Here is an 18,583-nt window from a genome sequence, read left to right as displayed (position 1 = left end):
GAGGTTGCAAAAGTACTTTAAGGAATAAAGGCTGAAATTTTCCCAATTTGGCAAAAGACACAAACCTACAGATTCAAGAAGATGAACAAGCCCTAGGAACAGGATAACAGGATGAACCCAAAGAAATCCATACCAAAACAAATCATCAACTTTCAAAAACTAAAAAAAAAAAAAAAAAAAAAAAAAAAAAAAAAAAAAAAAAAACATTAAAAGCAGCCAGAAAGTACTACGCATTACCTACAGGGAAACACAAATTCAAATGGCAACAAATTTCTTCTCTGATACCAGGAGAGATGGAAGGAAATGGTACAATGTTTTTCAAGTATTGAAGAAAAGCACTGTCAACCATACATTCTATATCCAGTGAAACTATCCTTGAGGAATAAAGAGGAAATAAATACACTCTCAGACAAAGAAAAAGTAAAAGAATTTTTTTACCAGCAGACCTACCCTTAAAGGTTGGCTAAAAGAAGTTATTCGAACATAAAGAAAATTATAAAAAACAAAATAGGCTGGGTGCGGTGGCTCATGACTGTAATCCCAGCATTTTGGGAGGCCAAGGCAGGCAGATCACGAGGTCAAGAGATCAAGACTACCCTGGGCAACATGGTGAAACCCTGTCTCTACTAAAAATAGAAAAATTAGCTGGGCATGGTGGCGCGCACCTGTAGTCCCAGCTACTTGGGAGGCTGAGGCAGGAGAATCACTTGAACCCGGGAGGCAGAGGTTGCAGTGAGCCAAGATTATGCCACTGCACTCCAGCCTGGAGATGGAGTGAGACTCCACCTCAAAAAAAAAAAGAGAAAAAGAAAAAAGAAAAATTTTGGAGCATCAGGAAGCGAAAGGAACAGAAAAAGCAGAAATGTGTACACACAATAGATTATTCCTTTCCCCATGAGTTTTATAGATCAATTTGATGATTTAAACAAAAATTATGTTGCCATCTAATACTCAAGAAAAGATAAAGAAATCTTAATGGAAGTGATATTTTCACACTTCATTCAAAGTGGTAATTCTAATAAGTCATGTATGTATACTGTAGTCCTCCAAGAAACCACTCCAAAACTACACAAAGAGAAACACTAAAAAATACTATCAGTGAATCAAAATATAATGTAAAAAATGTTCAAGTAACACACAGAAAGCCAAGACAAAAGAAACATAGTACGTACTGGAAACAGAGGAAACAAACAGAAAATAAATCAGTGATCCTTCAGTATCCATGGGGAACTGGTTCCAGGACCTCTGCGTGATGCCAGACTCCATAGATGTTCAGGTCCGTTATTTAAAGGGGCACAGTATTTGCATATAACACAGTATTTGCATATAACACAGTATTTGCATATAACACAGTATTTGCATATAACACAGTATTTGCATATAACATAGTATTTGCATATGGCATAGTATTTGCATATAACCTAGCATTTGCATATAACCTAGTATTTGCATATAACCTAGTATTTGCATATAACATAGTATTTGCATATAACATAGTATTTGCATATAACCTAAGCACATTCTTCTGTGCACTTTAAATCATCTCTAGATTACTTATAGTACCTAACACGATGCCTATGCATCTCATCACTCGCATGAACTCAACAGAACAGTCAGCGCACAGAACATTCAAGTTTGGCTTTTTGCAACTTTGTGGGATTTTTTTTTTGATCTATAGTTGGATGAACCCATGGATGCAAACTCTATGGATATGAAAGACCAACTGTAATTGAAATGGCATATTTAAGCAACAACATATCAATAATTACCTTAAATGTACGTTTTCTAAACATATCAATCAAAATACAGAGACTGGCAGAAAGGATTGAAAAAATAAGCCAACTATACGCTGGAAAAGGTACGTTACACACAAAAAAAAAATTTAAGCAAGAGTGACTATATTAATATCAGCTAAGTAGACGTCAAAGTAAATTACTAGAGGGAAAGAAAATCATTAAATAATGATAAATAGGTCAATCCACCAGGAAGATACAAAATTCTAAATATGTATGCACCAAACAACAGAGCAGTAAAATACATGAAGCAAAAAACTGCTAGAGCTGAAAGAAAAAACAAATTCATGTTTATAATTGGGAACATAAATAACTCGCCCCCAGAAACTAATAGAAATGCTACATAGAAAATAATTGAAAATATGGAAGAACTAAACAACACTGAACCAAAGGGATTTAATTCACATATATAAAACACTTCACCCCAAAACAGGAGAATACAGTTTTTTTCAAGTTCCCATGAAAGATTTACCAAGATATATCACATTCTGGGTCATAAAACAAAATTCCACAAATGTAAAAAAACAAACTTATACAGAGTATGTTCTTCAACTATAACAGAATAAAGTTAGAAACAAAAAGACAATAGAAAAATCTTCAAATGCATGGAAATTAACCAACATACTTCTAAACAGTCTATGGGTCAATGAAGAGGTCTCAAAGTAAATTTTAAAATATATAGAACTGAATTTTAATGAAAATGCAACACATAAAAACATACAGGGTGCAACTGAAATACAACTGCAATAAAACTTTATAACACTAAATGTTAACACTGGAAAAGAAAATAAATCTCAAATCAATAATCTAAGTTCCTACCTCAAAAACACTAGCCAAAAAAGAGTAAAATGCACCAAAAGAAAGCTCAAGGAAAGAAACAATAAAGATCATAGAAGAAATCTATAGTTAATATAGGACAATACCAATGAAAATCAAAGGAGAAAAGGCTGTTTCTTGGGTAAAATCAGTAAAACAGACAAACTTCTAAAAAGACTGACCAAAAATAAAAGGAGAGAGACACAAATCACCAATATCAGGAATGAAATAGGAAATTTTGCTACATATATTTCAGACATTAAAATGATAATAAAGGAATATTATCAACAACTTTACAGTCACAAATTTGGCAACTAAAAAGAAACCAATTCCTCAAAAAACACAAAGTATGAAAACATAGATAAAATCTATAATCTGAATAGCCCTTTAGCCATGAAAGAAGTTGAATTATTAATTTGAAAGTTTCCTTTTAAAAAAAGATTCCAGACTCCTGGTTTCACTAGAAAATTCCACTGGGCCTTTGTCTCCCACTCCCGCCAGAGCTTGGGATTCATCGCCACTGTTCCGCGTCCGCCGTCTCCGGAGCCCCTGTGACGTTGTCACAGCCTCTGTTGCCCTGTGATCTGCAGGTCCTGGGACACGCATAGCTAAGATGCCAGGACATCCTGAAAGCTGGGAAATGAAACTGTTTACATTCAGGAATGTGGCCATAGAATTCTCTCTGGAGGAGTGGAAATACTGGGACCCTGCTTAGCAGGATTTGTGTAAAGATGTGGTTTAAAAGAAGGACAGAAACCTGATCTCTGGGTCTTGCTGTCTCTAAGCTAAACCTGGTGACCTTTTTGAAGGAAAGAGCAGAGCCCTGGAATGTGGAGTGAGGAGACAGCAGCCACACAGCCAGGTGTGGTTGTATGTATCTGCTGAGCACCTTCGTGATTTGACTCTCCTGCCTCAGCCCAGTCCACCAATGAGATTGTGACATATCGTTTGACTCTGCACCTTGGAAATGTGACTCTCTTTTCCAGCCTTGGTGCTGCCCACAGGTGGCATTGTGATACGTGACTGGGCCTCACCCAAACGATGTGTGATTGTGGCATACGCCTCTGTCCAGAACCTGAGGGACCTGACTTTTCTGCCTGGCCGCAGCCCAAAGGTCACGTGACACTTCCTCAGCCTGCACCCTACCACAAAAGGATTGTGACGCATCACTGCACTCAGCACCTAGATGACGTAACTCTCACCTTTTGCCTGGACCTTGCGTATTCAAGGTTGGATTGTGACATACACTTTAGCCCAGCTCAGTTGTGATGATGACACTCATGCCATAAACCAGCCAATAAGAGAGATGCTGGCACTTGTAGCTAGACTTGGAGAAAAGAATAAATTCCTGGGTCTTCTGTAGGTGATGTAACTCTCCTTGCTGGGTCCTGCCTGTGGGAAGCATTAGGACCTATCTGTGTATCCATCGCCCAGCTGTTGTGACCCTCCTTTTCTGACTGAAACCTGCCACAAAGGGTGATTGTGATATTCCACTGGACCCAGAACCTAGTCTCTGGTGTGGCTTTATTAGCAGTGTGAGAACAGACTAATACAGGAAATTGGTACCAGAAGAGTGGGGCATTGCTGAAAAGACAGCCGAAAATGTGGAAGCGACTTTGGAACCGGGTAACAGGCAGACGTCGGAACAGTTTGGAGGGCTCAGAATACAGAAGAAGGTGGGAAAGTGTGGGACTTCCTAGAGACTTAAAATGCTGATAGCGATGTGGACAATAAAGTCCAGGCTGAGGTGGTCTCAGATGGACATGAGGAACTTGCTGGGAACTGGAGCAAAGGGAACTCTTCTTATGTTTTAGCAGAGACTGGTGGCATTTTGCCCCTTCCCTAGAGATTTGCGGAACTTTGAACTTCAGAGAGATGACTTAGGGTATCTGGAGGAAGAAATTTCTAAGCAGGGCAGGTCTCTGCTGATCCATGGATGGGGGTCTCTGTTCCACAGGATGAGGTTCGTAAAGTTGTTAAGGATAAAGCCTACTTGAAGACAGATCAAGTGAAATGCAGAAGATGACAAGAAAGTAAAACTGAGTATTACGCTTGGAAATGCTTGGTGATACAGGATAAAAATAAATACAACACAGCCAAATGCAGGATGACGGTTTGTGTAGCACACAGATATGCTTGTCAGGTTGCTTACGCCCATACAGAAGGGGATAGGATAGTACGCACAGCATATGCGTGGGAACTACGAAAATACGGTTGGAAGGTTGGCCTGACCAATTATGCTGCAGTGTATGGCACTGGCCTGCTGCTGGTCTGCAGGCTTCTCAATGGGTTTGGCATGGAAAAGATCTATGAAGGCCAAGTAGAGGTGACTGGCGATGAATACAATGTGGAAAGCATTGTTGGTCAGCCAAGTGTCTTTACCTGCTATTTGGATGCAGGCCTTGCCAGAACTACCAGTGGCCATAAAGTTCTTGGTGCCCTGAAGAGAGCTGTAGATAGAGGCTTGTCTATCCCTCACAGTACCAAACGATTCCCGGTTATGGTTCTGAAAGCAAGGAATTTAGTGTAGAAGTACACCGGAAGCACATCATGGGCCAGAATGTCGCAGATTACATGTGCTGCTTCATGGGGGAAGATGAAGATGCTTACAAGAAACAGCTCTTTCAATACAGGAAGAACAGTGTAACTACAGACATGATGGAGAAGATGTATAAGAAAGCTCATGTTGCTATAAGAGAGAATCCCGTCTAGGAGAAGAAGCCCCAGAAAAAAGTTAAGAGGAAGCAGAACTGTCCCAAAATGTCCCTTGCTCAAAAGAAAGACTGAGCAGTTCAAAAGAACGCAAGTTTCCTCAGAGCTCAGAAGTTGGCTTCTGAGAGCTAAACCAAACAATTTTCCATGAGGATTTTTCAGATGAATACAATATGAATGAATACAATACACCATTGTATTCATGGGGCCTGTAGCCCCTTTGTTTTGGCCAACTTCTCCCATTTGGAATGGCTGTATTTACCCAATGCTTGTATCCCCATTATATCTAGGAAGTAACTAACTTGCTTTTGATTTTACCGGCTCATAGGCAGAAGGGACTTGCCTTGTCTCAGATGAGACATTGGACTGTGTACTTTTGAGTTAATGCTGAAATGAGTTAAGACTTTGGGGGACTGTGGGGAAGGCATAATTGGTTTTGCTATGTACAGACATTAGATGTGGGAGGGGCCGGGGTGAAATGATATGGTTTGGCTGTGTCCCCACCCAAATCTCATCTTGAATTGTAACTCCCACAATTCCCACAAGTCACTGGAGGAACATGGTGGGACGTGATTAAATTATGGGGATGGGACTTTCCTGCACTGTTCTCGTGATAGTCAATGAATTTCAGAATATCTGATGGTTGTAAAAACAGGAGTTTTCCTGCACAAGCTCTCTTTGCCTGCCGCTATCCATGTAAAATGTGACTTGCTTCTCCTTGTCTTTTGCCATGATTGTGAGGCCTCCCCAGACACATGGAACTGTAAGTCCATTAAATCTCTTTTTCTTCCCTGTCTTGGGTATGTCTTTATCAGCAGCGTGAGAACAGACTAATAAAGCCAGCAACTGAATAAAAGGTTGAATTATGGATCATATGGTAGGTAAAATAAATAAATGTGTGCAAAAAATACTTGGGCTTTATTTGGGCCACATTCTTTAAATTGTGTGACTTCCAATGTTTTCACCTGAAGGGATATTTATGAACAGAAGGGTTGTTATTATTATTTGTATTTTTTTTACCTTGCTAAAAAATACATATTCATCTCTTAATAAAATTATCCCAGCAAACCTTAACAAAAAAATTCTCCTGAATATGTAAAGAACTCGCATCAATTCTATATAATCTTTTCCAGAAAATAAAACAGGAAGGAACACTTGCCAACTTATTTTATGAAGCCAAAATCAGATAAAGCTAGTACAAAGAAAACTACAGATCAATGTATCTCATGAACTTAGACACAAAAATCCCCAATAAAATGTTAGCAAACTGAATCCATGAATATGTGAAAATAATCATATACCATGACCAAGGGGGATTGATTTCCGGTGTGCATGGTTGGCTCAATATTTGAAAATTAATCAATGCAATCTACCATATCAAAAGGCTAAAGAAGAAAAATCATATTATTTTCTTCTGAAGTCTCCAGAAGTAACACAGCCCTCTCTACTAGATTGAGTTTAGATTTCTGGTCTCCAAAACTGTAAGAGAATAAAGTTGGGTTAAGCCACTCAATTCCTGTTAATTTATGCAGCAAGAGAAGATGAACACACACGATAATAGGGACTTGCTGATGTGATTAAGTTGAGGAAATTATCCTAACCAATAGAGGTGGGCACAATCCAATCACAGGGGCTCTTGTGATTATGTTAGAAATTTATGATTAGGTTAGAAATCTTATGATTAGGTTAGACATGTTAGAACCATTTTACAAATAAGGATTTCCCTTTCTTTCTTGTAAAGCTTCATCCAGCCCCATCATTCACTGACGTACACAATTCCTTTTCCAGTCCTGGGTTTCTCACTCAGTTCCTTTGACAGGGAGCTTATTCTACAGCGAAGGCAGTGCGTCACGCCAGAATCGCTGGTGGCACCATGTGCTCCGTTACCCAGAAGCAGCTGACTTGACAGAACAGTGGCCTGCTAAAGCTTCAGAGGTACTATTTGCTGCAATCCCAAAGTCTGCAACGTTGGCGTGCCACCCTACGGCATGCAGTATGTGCTTAAACAAATTACCAATGAATGTCACGATCTCCGTCACAGACCACTGGGAACCATAGTGTGGGAAACAAAGGGGAGAGATAGGGGCACTCCCTCCGTTATTACTACACTCAGTGACCCACTTCAGGAATTTTTGCCCCCTGTCTTAATAATCTTGAGCTCAGTGGATTTGCAGGTCCTAATACCCAAGGAAACATAACTAACCAAGGTACCATTACCTTTATTACCTGAGGCAGGATAGGCAGTCAAGGCAGCGACCATGTTCTCAGGATGAGGCAACCATGGTGACCGTGCCGTCAACACAATAAGCCTCAGCATTTACACTGTCATTGAGCTACTGAAGCAAAGCTATCTCCAGTAGGGACTTTGCCCTCTAGAGAGCATGTGCACTTCAACCTTACCCGTCCTCATTAGAATAGCAAAAAACACACCCCTGGGTGGAGATTTAAGATGCTAATGAGACGTACGGTATACGAACATGCATGTACAGCAACTGTGCATGTGCATCCAGAGGACCACCCAGAACGTTCTTACCAGCAACACCTCTCCCACCTCCTTACAAAAAATCAGGTAAGACTCCCACTGTGGGAGCCTCCCTAGCACCGGTCTTTGCTGTCTCATCCTTATGAGCAGCCCATCCTGAATTTCTCTCTCTCCCAGGGTGTCCTGCCTATTCTGCACCTAACTTTCAAAGTCTTCTTTTTCTTTTGCAATACTCCATGCTGCACTTCTTTTGCTATGTGTCTCTTGTTTAAATTCTCTTAAACCAAGAAGACAAGAACCAAGGTATCACATCAGGTGTCAGCATTTCACTGGAAGCTGAGAGTCCTCCCTGGCCATGTGAAGCTCCACACGCCTTGTGACCATCAAGCAGACAAGGAGAGTCCCCCTACTGTCCAAGATGACTGATCTCAATTCTCAGAGGGAACTGGGTTGCTGCTTCCTCACGCTGGCAAGAACTGTCTGGGAGCTGGGCATTCACAGGCGTGCCTCCTTGCATTCCAGTTGCATTCCAGTAGTCCCAGTTCATATACACCTTGGCACTCCAGTACAGACACAACACCAAGGTCTCGGGTCCTATGAGAATGATGGTGTGGGTCACCCCAACAGCAGATAAAAACCACATATCTGAAGTTGTGGCAGAGGTCAGGGGAATGTGGCATTAGAGAAGTGAGTTAACTAACAATTCGGACTTCAGAATCAGCTCTGGAAGCTGGGGCTACAGCAGGTCTGTTTTACGGTATTTTGTTGCTTCTCTTCCCCTACTTATTCTCCATTGTCATATATGAAGAGCATTGGGATAGCTAACATTTTAAGTTTCAGGTGTTACTGAACCAACATCACCCCATATCACAGAGTAGCTAATGGGATACTGTGCAGCTCTTGTTTTGGGAACAAGTGATTTTCTCTTGGACTGGACAAAAGATGTTTTTAAAATCCTAACAGGCACAAGTGGAGGATTGTCTGGGGCTATCCCTCATGGCCCTTTAGTCCTACCCCTGGCCTTCTCCCCAGCCTTCTCCTCAGCCCTGCTGCTGGCAGCAATCCCGTCTTCTGGAATCCAGGTAAGTCTGGCCAATGGGAGACATTGGCAGGACTCGATGGGTGGGAGGAACAAGGTCACTGAATCTCCTGGCTCCTCTGCCCAGGCCACAGGTGATGAGGGCAGCCCCTCCTACAATCCACGGCTGGACAGCCCTTGCTGGACTGCAGCTCCCATCTCCCCTTCACCCCTTAGACCCACGAGGTCACCTCCTATCTTCTTCAGAGTTCAGCACACCCATTCTTTCCGCAAACCTGACCTTTGAGCACATAATCTCTTTCCTTCCTGAGAAAGACCCTACCTAGCAAGAAGGGTGAAAAATAGTCATCACCCAATGCTCAAAGATGTTCTTTACATGGCTGTTTCAGGAGGAAAAACATAGACAGTAGCCTAAATGTCAACAAAAGGGGAAAAGGTGATGATAGCCTATTCACATACAATGTAACATTGCACAGGTTTCTTAATGATGATATGGAAATACATGCACATGTAAGTCCCCGGACGTAAGCCCTTGAGGGGTAGCAGGTCACAACTGTTCAACCCAATAGGGCCCTGCTCACCTGGAGTATCCAGGGCAGCCGTGTGAGGCTGGGGACACAAGGCTTCAGTGGGTTGTGCCCAAGGAGCCAGGGGTTTCTGAGGACTGGGGTTGCCCACCCAGAGCCACTGTGACCAGAGGGGTCCTGGGGGTGGCGGGACGCCACTCAACTCATCTGACCTCTGAAATGTGCTCATAAAATGAAAGAATTTGATTAAATAACCTCTAGTGTTCCCTCTGATGGCAATTCCACGATCACGCGGTTTCTGGGCTGCAGTCCTGAACCACAGTGTGGAAAGCATGAGAAACCCCACGGATTCCTTCCAGGCACAGAATATCCGCAAATTTTGAAGTCATGAAAAAAAATGTTTTGTTTTGTTTTTCTATTTTTAACAAAGAGGGACTTCTGGGGAAAATTTAAATACATAAAATGCTTTCTTTTTATGAAGCTTAGATGATTTCCTAACTTTAGGAACATTAAGATGTATCAATGATTTGATTTACTCAACAAATTATTATGCTTGGAACATTACATTTAAGTGGAACTTATTTATACCATAATTATAGACTGACTAAATTTATTTGTGAGTGCTTTTCCTTTTTCTAAATTAAAGTATAAATTGGTAGATTTGAAGAAATCCAGTTCTTGGGTTGTTTCAGTTAATTTAAAAAGAAAGAAAAGACATAGTCAAACCTATGGTAAATCTTGCACTCCTACACGTTTCCGAGCACGCACTGAGTCCCAGGTTCCCAGGGCACGCAGGGGCCTCTCCTGGCGGTGACTGTCCATCTCTGGCGAGTCCCACCTCAGGCAAACAGCTAGTGTGAAGTGCCACCAGGGAAACAGGGACTTTGGAGATTTAGGAAAGGCTTTGGGGACTCTTCCTCTGCAGCGTGGGGGCGGGGAGGCCACAGGGAGATGCACCACAAGCTGAAACACTCGGCGCAGTGGACCTGGCCTTTGGGGAGGCGGACAGGGGCAGAGCGACAGAGTCAGAGTGTTCTAGGCACAGTGCGCTCCTCCAAGTCACGCTGACGCACACACGCGTCCCTCGCTGGCACCTGAGCACGTGGGCGCTGGCTGGGCGGCCTGCAGAGCTCACATCCTCCACCCCGACCTCTATCCCCTCGGGAGCACCCACAGGGCACCCCGGTCAGGGAGGCCATGAGGGGCAGTCACCCCGAAAGGAAGGAGCCGAAGGGGAAGGAGAGGAGCCCTCTGCGCCCCTGAGAGAAGCCCTGAGAGCTGCGGGGTCCCAGCGCTCTTGTGCCCCCTCTCCCCTGGGCTGCTGTGAACCTGGAGACGGCTGCAGTAACTCCACCTTTGTGTCGCCAGCGCCAGCGCCGTGAACCTTCAAAGCAGGCTTTCGCGTAATTCCCAACCGTCTGTCCTCACCCTGTTTCTCAAACAGCTGTTACGTTGTGCTCTGAAACCCCAAGCCTGCCACCACGGTGCCTCCGGGGCCCCACAGCTGCCCTCCTCTCCTGGCACTGCCAGCCACCCCTCCTGCTCCAGGACGCCTGTGCAGGCGGCCCCAGCTCAGAAAGTGTGGCTTGAGAGATGGAAGTGAAGACTGAAGCAACTTCCAACTCCCACCCACTCTCTAGGAGGCACTTTCTTTTTGCTTTGTTTTGTTTTTTTGCTTTTTTGAGACGGAGTCTTGCTCTCTTGCCCCGGAGGTACTTTCTATTACTGAGAAGAGAACACTGGAAAGTCCCGGGTTTCCCGCAGGAGCTTGGAACTCCCCTCCCCCCTGCTTCCCATCCTCCATCCCCCAGGAGCGGGTCCCTGCGGCCTAGCGGGAGTGGAGAGCGAGGCTTAGGTCCTTAGCGACGGCTCCAAGGCCTGGGAACCCCAGGTCCTGGCTTGTAAACTCTGGACAAACTGCACTCGCATTACCCTGGCTCACTCTCTTGTGCTCAGGAATTAATTTTTAATATCTGCATAGCATTTCTTACCTGTAAGAATATGTCTTCTTGTTCGAAAAGAATTTTTACATGAATATTTCATGTGATAGTATTGTATAGTATGGTAAGTCACTTTTCTTTTTTTTCTCATTAGAATAACCTGTAGCATAGAAACTCTTCCATATGTAAGACGTTGGTCTTAGCTTTTGATGAGGGGATTTTAAAAAATAATGCCGTGTGCTGGCTGTTTGTCAAGAAAACATTACATTTAACGTGATGCCTGCAGATAAGTTTAAACTCCCTCCTTTCCCTTTATTCAGCTTCCCTGTGAATCCAAGTCATAGCTCCGGTTCTCATTTCCTTTCGCCCCCGAACCTTTGTGGAGACACAATACTGCTGCAGTAGCAACAAGGGATGCCAGCGCACAGTGCTCTGTTCAGCTCCCTCACCCGCTCCAAAATCCACCCGACCCAGCGCCAGGACAACCGGCACAGGGCCCACTGCTGCAGATTCAGGTGGATCAGGGAGAAGTGAGCAGTGCTGTTGGCTGGGAGCGCTGGGGGACAGAGAGAACCCCCACCATGCTGGGGCCTAAGAGAACCAGAAGAGATGCTCAGATGAGTTTTGGAGGATGGAGGAACTGCACACTGCAGTATGGGGTGTATCCTCGGCCCAGAAACAGGGCAATTTCAGGGAATTATACTAGGGAGGTGCGGGGGTGGCTGAGAATGGCAGCCCCAGAGAAGAAGGTGGAGCTTAGTCCTGGCTGGGCCAGCGCCGTGGGTGGACTGGAGACGCGGGCTGACACATGGAGCAGCCGCTCAGCCCTCACTGATCATCAGGCTTGGGTAACTGTACAAAGTTCCTTCTACTGCCAGCGGCCTGTCCTCCCCAACTCCTGGGATACTCCAGCACAAACTGGGAAACACCAAGTCGCAAACTAACAAGGACAAGGCCAAGAACCCTCGGCAACAACTCCTCATCTTCCCAGCCTCCCCGCTCCTGGAGCCTGCCTGGGTAGGACTCTGACATCTCCATGAGCCAGGCCTGTGGCCACCACAGCACAGTTTGGTAACATACAGTGGTTTCGTTTTAGAAACTGGCAACACGGGGCTGGGCGCGGTGGCTCACGCCTGTAATCCCAGCTCTTTGGGAGGCTAAGGTGGGCAGATCACCTGGGGTCAGGAGTTCGAGACCAGACTGGCCAACATGGCAAAACCCCGTCTCTACCAAAAATACAAAAACTAGCTTGGCGTGGAGGTGGGCACCTGTAATCCCAACTACTCAGGAGGCTAAGGCAGGAGAATTGCTTGAACCCGGGAGGCAGAGGTTGCAGTGAACCGAGATCACATCACTGCACTCCAGCCTGGGCAACAGAGTGAGACTCAGTCTCAAAAATAAAAAAAAATTTAAAAATTTAAAAAAATTTTAAAAAGTTTAAAATATATATATATATATATATATATATAGCCAGGCATGGTGGTGCATGCCTGTAATCCCAGCTGCTTGAAAGGCTGAGGCATGAGACTCAACTGAACCCTGAGACGCAAAGGTTGCAATGACACAAGATTGCACCAATGCACTCCAGCCTAGGTGACAGCAAGACTCCATCTCAAAAAATAAAAATAAAAAATTGGCAACATGGATCCTGAGGACAATGGCAGTGGTATAACTGCTTCTATCCCAAAATTTCCTCCCAAAAGACAGAAAAAACAAGAAAGGAAAGTAAAATCTACACAAAGCCATACCTGCCACATAATGTGAAGGTAAAGAACCCCAAAAGTGTAAAATATCTGAACTGAAAAGTGAAAATACCACCAAACCCCCAGCCTGCTCTCTCTCTCACTGCTGTCCCAGCCACAAAGCTTTCCAGCAAATGGACAGAAAGCCCAAAGGGAAGACGGAGGGTGCTGAGGTAATCAGAAGGTCCACCAGAAGGGGCCGGAGGAACTGGGCCCAGGGAGGTGCTGTGAGAGAAGCAGGAGCACTGAGAGGGCCCATCTGGGGGCATGCAGCCTTGGGGAGGAAAGAGCCAAGAGGAAGGGAAAGCTCCTTTGGGCAACCAAGTGGTCAAGTGGAAAAGCAAAGTAGGTAAAAGCGGGGTTCTGCAAAGGTGGAGTCGGAGGACTGTGCTCTGCCCACAGAAGAGCACCGGGAATCCTACGAAACACAAGCAAGCCCAACGGCATTAAATGAACAAGAGAAAAATGAAGTCACACCTACAGAGCCAGTGTAAACGCTATCAGGAGCAAAGATTTCACACATATCAGCCAAGGAAAATCTCCTCTGAAAATCACCGTGAAGCATGTAAAAGAGAACCACAAGCCCACGCTTCAAAATGAATTCACCATGCTCAAGCCTCAAGGAAGCATTAAAAATACAAACCCACCTTAAATCAGAGATTTGAAAACAGAAAACAGAAATGGGTGAATAACAGGGAGAAATAAAAAGTGGACTGAACTCAAGGATGACGTAACCAAGTTTCCTCAGAAATAAGGGGCTGTTTAACAGGTACAAAAAGTAGGGTTAGTTAGAAGTAGTAAGTTCTAGTGTTTGATAGCACTATAGGGCGACCATAATTAACAATAACTTATTGTATATTTTTAAATAACTGGAAGAAAGGACTTGTAATGCTCCCAAAACAAGTAACAACAAATGTTTCCGGTTATGGATATCCTAATTACCCTGATTTCATCATTACACATTGTATTATTGTATCAAAACATCCCAAGTCCCCCATAAATATGCAACAACTATTATGTACTCAGAGAAATCACTTTACAAAAGAAACGAGAAATAAATTAAAAGATGCCCAAAAGACAATAGACAAAAATGAAAATATCACAAGGGTCACTAAATAAAGATATCGAAGCAAGTGAGAGAATAAAAATGAATAAGCAAACAGATAAATTAAAAGGGCAGAGATAGTAGTGGAAATGGAACCCAGGCAATGAAGGAATAACATTTGTTTATTGGATTCCCTAAGGGAAAAAAAAACAGAATAGTAGAGTGAAGCTAATATTTAAAACTAAAATCTCTGTTACATGTTCTAGTAAAACTATAAGATTTGAAGGAAGAAGATAAAAATCATCAAGGCCACAGGCAAAACAATCAGACTGACATCAGGTCTTCCAAAATCAACATATAAACAAAATGACAACGGAGCAGGATTTTAAAAAATAAGTCAGTCAAAAAAAAAAAAAAAAGGTAACAAAGGATTCCAATCCAGCCAACTTACAAAGAACAGTTTATTTGGCTCATGGTTCTGCAGCCTCTGAAAGTAGAGGCCGACTCCAGCATCCACTCAGCTTCTGGTGAGGGCCTCAGGCTGCTCCCACTTGTTGGGGAAGGCAAAGGGGACCCAGGGCGTGCTGAGATCACACGGCAAAAGAGGAAGCAAGAGAGTGGAAGGCGCCAGGTCTTTTAACAACCAGCTCTTACAGGGACTAACAGAGTGAGAACTCATTACCACAAAGATGGCACCATGCCATTCCGAAGGGGTCCCCCACCACGACCCAGGCACCTCCCACCAGGCCCCACCTCCAACCCTGGGATCAAATTTCCACATAAGGTTTGAAGGGGACAAATATCAAAGCCATAGCAACCAGTAACTTCCGTTAAGCAGAAATATTCTGAAATACAAAAACCTCTTTGCTGCCAATGCAACCAAGCCAGAAAATCACTAAGAAAAACAAAAAACAGAAAGGTCCTTCTACCAGGAAAGTTAAAAATGTTCTATTGAAACAATTCTTGTAAGAAATAGAAACAGAAATTACAATTTTTAAAAAATGATGAAAACACTACGTATCAAAATTTAAGGGATACATTTAAAGCAGTAATCAGAGGAAAATCATTGCATTAAACACATTTAATAACAACACTGAAGAAAAGATTAAATTTCCAATTCTAAAAACTAGAAAAAAATAAAGTCCACCAAATAAAGCAGGGAAATAATGAAGTTAAAGCAGAAATTAATGACATAGAGAATATAAAAACAGTATATTAATTAACAAACCAACTCCTGGTTGTTGTTTTGAAAAAAATTAACAAGATGGACAAACCACAATCTAACTTGATTAAGGGGAAAAGGGAGAGAAAGCACTAATATTCAAAGTAAGAAAGAACAACATGGAAATAACCATTGAAAGAGAAGTAAAATTTAAATTATACATGACTAATTTGGAAGCTTCTGTGAAAATAAATGTTAAACCCTAGGTGAAGTGGACAGTTCCCTAGAGAAATACAGATTGCCAATACTAACCCCATCTGATTTAGAAAGCTTAAACAGACCTATTTCCAAAGAAATAAAAAGTTATTGAAGAAATAACTAGCCCACTCCCAAAAAAGAACCAGGGCAAGATAGTCTCACAGGGGAATTGTACCAACGCCTCAAAAATCAGATAGTCACAATGATCTATACATTATTTCAGATTACTGAAAAGAAGGTAAATTTTCCTAACTCCTTTTATGAAGCAAGTGTGACAATGATACCTAAACCAGGTAAAGACTAGTTTAAAAAAAAAAAAAAAAAGAGTACTACAGAAAAGTATTACTCATGAATATAATGAATTACTAATAAATATCAATGCCAAATAGAAAATGAAATATTAGCAAAAAGACCACATTAAGAAAATAATAAACCATTGAAAAGAAAATTCATTCCAGAATTCAAGGTTGGTTCAATATTAGGAAATTCATTAGTACTGTACACTCTATTAATAGATCTAAGAGAAAAATAATATGATGATCTCCATAAATACTGGGGGAAAAAATCTTTGTCAAATTTCAACACCCATTCATGCTTAAAACACTCAAGAAAGTAGGAATTGGTGGATACTTTGTTAATGTGATAAAAAGTTTTATGTTAGGTATATACACCTAATCCTAAAGCCAGTATCATACTGAATAGGGAAATACTAAAGGCGTTTCCACTATCATCAGTGTGTCAGAGTCTCCAAGACCATCCTGACACTTGGAGATGTTCTAGAGGAATTCTGCGCATCAGCATGCAGTTGCACACCTGACACTACCATTCATTACGGCCGTGAAGTAAGGACACACAGCCAGATCATAAGGGGCAAAGACAAAGGTAGAGTCCGCATGAGTACGGATCCATGTGAGGCTTCCTTCTTGCTCTTCCTCCCACGGGAGGCTCACAGAGTGCATGATCTTTCCCCAGCAATGAAAACGTAGCAACATGTGTGTGATGTTCCTGTCCAGAGAAGCCCATTAGAGACTCAGGTTTTTACTGGGGTCTGATCACATACACACCCTCTGCCTAACATACACTGAAACTCCAGACTCCCAGAAAGAAAACAGGTGTTTCTGATCACATACACACCCTCTACCTAACATATACCGAAATTCCAGACTCCCAGAAAGAAAACGGGTGTTTAGCATAAATCAAATTGTTTGTATAAGCAGTACAGTAAACTGTCCTTATCAGTTAGATAATGGTGGGAATGCTTTTGAAATTTGAGTTCCCAGATGCCAGCCAAGGACTAACCTGGCAAGCAGACCTTTCTAAGGATGGCAGTCATAGGCCTGCTGTGTTTACCCTTTATTTCTGCTACTATTTAATATTAAACGGGGCTATCAACTAAGGATAAATTAACCTACGAAAACCAATGGCCTCTGTATACACACAAAAATAAACAGCAGATAACTTACCAGCAAAGAAAACCACATGCATAATATCAGCAAAGATTACATCTTTTATAATACATTTAACAAAAAATGTGCGAAATTTATACAACGCAATTTTAAAACATTCCTGAAAGACACCGAAGTAGACTTTATCAAATACAAAGACACATCCTGTTCTCAGATTAAATTAATTAACAATATATAGACGACAGCTATTCCCACATTTATGTATGAATTCAATGCCATCTTGATCAAAAATGTCAGGAAGCTATTTCATAACTGAGTTAGACAAGTTGATACTAATGTTCATAAGAAAAAAGAAATAGTAAGAATATCCCAAAAAGCACTGAAAAAGAAAAACTAAAAAGGGGACACAACTAGCCCTACCAAACACTAAAACACATTATAAAGCCTCAAACAATTTGATGCTGGTCTGTTAACAGACAAATAGACATGCAATATAATAGAAGTTCAGAAATAGGACCAAGGACATGTGAAAAGTTAATACAGGATAAAATTGACATCTCAAATCACTGCAGTACAAGTGTCCTGTTTAATAAATGGTGCTGGGACAAGCAGGCAGTCATTTGGAAACATAAAATAAAATTAGATTCCACATTTCACACTATATGCAAGAAAAATGCAAATGTATTAGAGATTTAAATGTAAAATAAGATAGCATATAAGTAATGGGTGATTTTCTATTTAGCCTTTCTATATAAAACTGAAAATCCAGAGACATAACTAGTAAATTTGTCTACATAAAAGTGTTTTAAAATTACACGACCAAAATAAACAAACATATACTATAAAAAGTCACAAAACAACTAACTAGGAGTAAAAAATTGCAGTCCATACCACAAAGAGCTAATATCCCTAATAAATGAAGAACCCTTGAACACTGTGAAACAAAGATGCAATCGAAAAACAGGAAATTGACATGAATGCACGATTAACCAAAAAGGATTCAAAATTGACCTTCAAACCTGAAAAAATGTTCAAATTCACTTATCATTAAGGAAATGCAACTGAAAACAGCACTGAGATACTATTTTCATAAAACTGACAAAATGAAAATTTATGATGTCACATTCTGTTAGGCAGACTAGGAAAATGGCCATGCTCACGTAACGCCAGTGGGAGTGTAACCCAGCACAACTCCTGCAGAGGGAAATCTGGCAATAAAGAATAAAACATGCACTTCCCTTTGACTCTGTGATCTGACTTCTAGAAATATTCCCTGAAGGTACACCTCCAATAATACAAAAACATTCACTGTTGTGTTGTTTGTAATTACAAAAGACTGGAGACAACCTAAATGCCTCTATGTAGAAGGAACGTTGAATAAACTACGGCACAGTCACAAAATGGGGTACTATATAGTTATAAAAAAGAATCGGGGAGGCCAGGCACGGTGGCTCATGCCTGTAATCCCAGCACTTTGGGAGGCCGAGGCGGGCGGATCATGAGGTAAGGAGATCAAGACCATCCTGGCAAACACAGTGAAACCCCGTCTCTACTAAAAATACCAAAAAATTAGCTGGGCGTGGTGGCGGGCGCCTGTAGTCCCAGCTACTTGGGAGGCTGAGGCAGGAGAATGGTGTGAACCCAGGAGGCGGAGGTTCAGT

The 18,583-nt window shown here is 42.1% G+C and overlaps 1 protein-coding gene and 1 pseudogene across 26 annotated transcripts in view; one reads left to right on the top strand and one right to left on the bottom strand.

Annotated features, from left to right (window-relative positions):
* OCA2 (OCA2 melanosomal transmembrane protein) overlaps positions 1-18,583 on the bottom strand; it is a 460,826-nt gene that overhangs the window by 251,777 nt on the left and 190,466 nt on the right. The window lies entirely within an intron of this gene.
* LOC102127033 (large ribosomal subunit protein uL18 pseudogene) lies at positions 4,423-5,518 on the top strand (annotated as a pseudogene).

The sequence above is a fragment of the Macaca fascicularis genome, chromosome 7 (genome assembly GCF_037993035.2).
Source record: "Macaca fascicularis isolate 582-1 chromosome 7, T2T-MFA8v1.1".
Lineage (NCBI taxonomy): Eukaryota > Metazoa > Chordata > Mammalia > Primates > Cercopithecidae > Macaca > Macaca fascicularis.
This window is presented reverse-complemented; position numbering and strand designations above follow the sequence as displayed.